The following is a 2,500-nucleotide window of genomic DNA, read 5'->3' on the forward strand; positions in this document are numbered from 1 at the left end:
CTTACTGCGGCTCCCTGAAGGTCCCCGTAGGACGACCATCACCAGTTAAGGTGTAGTTGACTTGTCAGGGCACGGTAGTCCCCACAAGTCCCCGATTATTCGTGGATATCGTCCTACGATTGTTTCTGACTCCTTTTGCTCCCCGCAGGTCCCCGTAGGACGACCATCACCAGTTAAGGTGTAGTTGACTTGTCAGGGCACGGTAGTCCCCACAAGTCCCCGATTATTCGTGGATATCGTCCTACGAGTTTTTGTGACCCTTGGGTTCCCGGCAGGTCCCCGTAGGACAACCATCACCAGTTAAGGTGTAGTTGACTTGTCAGGGCACGGTGGTCCCCACAAGTCCCCGATTATTCGGAGATATTGTCCTACGAGTTTTAGTGACCCTTTTGTTCCCCGCAGGTCCCCGTAGGACGACCATCACCAGTTAAGGTGTAGTTGACTTGTCAGGGCACGGTAGTCCCCACAAGTCCCCGATTATTCGTGGATATCGTCCTACGAGTTTTTGTGACCCTTGGGTTCCCGAACTTTGCTACGATGGTTCTGCCTCCAGAGGAGACTTATGAACACTTCGTATCATTTCTTACACCGAACCATGGGATCGCGAGATTGCTCCCGGATCCCTAATCACCTTACATTTTCGTTTCGTTTCCGTACACTACGATGAGCTAATTCAATTTGTTTGTTCGTCTGGCGAACGTTTTATTGCGGAATTACCGCGGTACTTCCAGCCGGGTATGGCTGCCGTACGACCTACAGGATAGATCATCGAACCACTTTTCGTGCATATTGTCCGTCGAGGGTATCACCTCGATACCCCCAACAGACCTTTGGACACTTCCTCACTACTCCTTGGAGCAGCAATCAGGGAACCATATAGTAGGAACAGCCGAATATGGAACTCTTTTCGTACTTTGGACACCTCCTATAACTTGTATGGCGACTTCGGGGACCTTCATTTCGTTCTCAGTTGGTACCCCTATTTCGGTCTTTGGACACCTCGTCTTACCCGTATAACTCACTTTAGGTCCACTTATTTGCCTGATATCTCATCGTGAACCCGTTTTTCGTACACCGTACACACCTAGGAACACCACATATGCGTTTCCCTTTCGATCGTGAAGTTTTCAAATTTTTCGATTTTTGGTCCTAGAAATTCATGAACGGTGGGAGACCAAAATTTTTCATAAAAAAAAAATTTTCACCGTTTGACCATAAAAACCTTCTTTTCGTACATACCCCATCATTTCTTCACGTTTTAGGCCATTTCTGAAATTTTCGCTTCGATAGTGTGTCCCCTATAATACAAAATGAACATTTTGCATCTCCCACAAGTGGCCATTTTTTTCCGCCACTGAAGAACACGACCTCGGGAACTCGGACCTAGGACGTGGCCATGTAAGTCATAGGCCACCCCAACTTTTGCAAAATACTGTTTCTTTTCACTTTTCATGATCTAAGGCGCGTTCCGACGGCGTTTTGAACAAATTTATGAGAAAAAAAATTTTGACCCTCGGACCAAAATTTTTTCGTTCGGGGCCCCATGGCCTATGGCCAGTATGGGAACTCGGGATGCCGATATGACAAAATTTGTCAAAAAATCACTAAAAAGTCGCTATGGCCCATTATTTAGAGCTTGTTGAGACCTTTCTAAAACACCTTGGTTGACCCCTGTCCGATAAGTAGTTTTCGAGATATTCGAGAAAATGTGATTTTTTGGGACTTAGAAAATTTTTGACCCGTACCCTAAGAAAAAGTGATTTTTTCATAGGACAATTTTTTCTTCGCAAATACTGTTTGGTTTCACTTTTCATTATTAGAAACGCGTTCCGAAGCCATTTTCATCAAAATCTCGTGAAAAAAAAATTTCACCCCCGGACCAAAAGTTGGCCGTTCGGTGCCCTATGGCCTATGGCCAGTATGGGAACCAAGGATGCCGATATGCGAAAAAGTGTCAAAAAATCACTTGAAAGTCGCTATGGCTCATTAAATAGAGCTTGTAAAGACCTTTCTAAAACACCTTGGTTGACCCCTGTCCGATACGTAGTTTTCGAGATATTCGAGAATAAGTGATTTTTTGGGACTTAGAAAATTTTTGACCCGTACCCTAAGAAAAAGTGATTTTTTCATAGGACAATTTTTTCTTCGCAAATACTGTTTGGTTTCACTTTTCATTATTAGAAACGCGTTCCGAAGCCATTTTCATCAAAATCTCGTGAAAAAAAAATTTCACCCCCGGACCAAAAGTTGGCCGTTCGGTGCCCTATGGCCTATGGCCAGTATGGGAACCAAGGATGCCGATATGCGAAAAAGTGTCAAAAAATCACTTGAAAGTCGCTATGGCTCATTAAATAGAGCTTGTAAAGACCTTTCTAAAACACCTTGGTTGACCCCTGTCCGATACGTAGTTTTCGAGATATTCGAGAATAAGTGATTTTTTGGGACTTAGAAAATTTTCGACCATGACATATATGAAAAGTGAATTTTTCATAGGACCAAA

The sequence above is a fragment of the Anopheles stephensi genome, unplaced genomic scaffold (assembly GCF_013141755.1).
Source record: "Anopheles stephensi strain Indian unplaced genomic scaffold, UCI_ANSTEP_V1.0 ucontig370, whole genome shotgun sequence".
NCBI classification, from domain to species: Eukaryota; Metazoa; Arthropoda; class Insecta; order Diptera; family Culicidae; genus Anopheles; species Anopheles stephensi.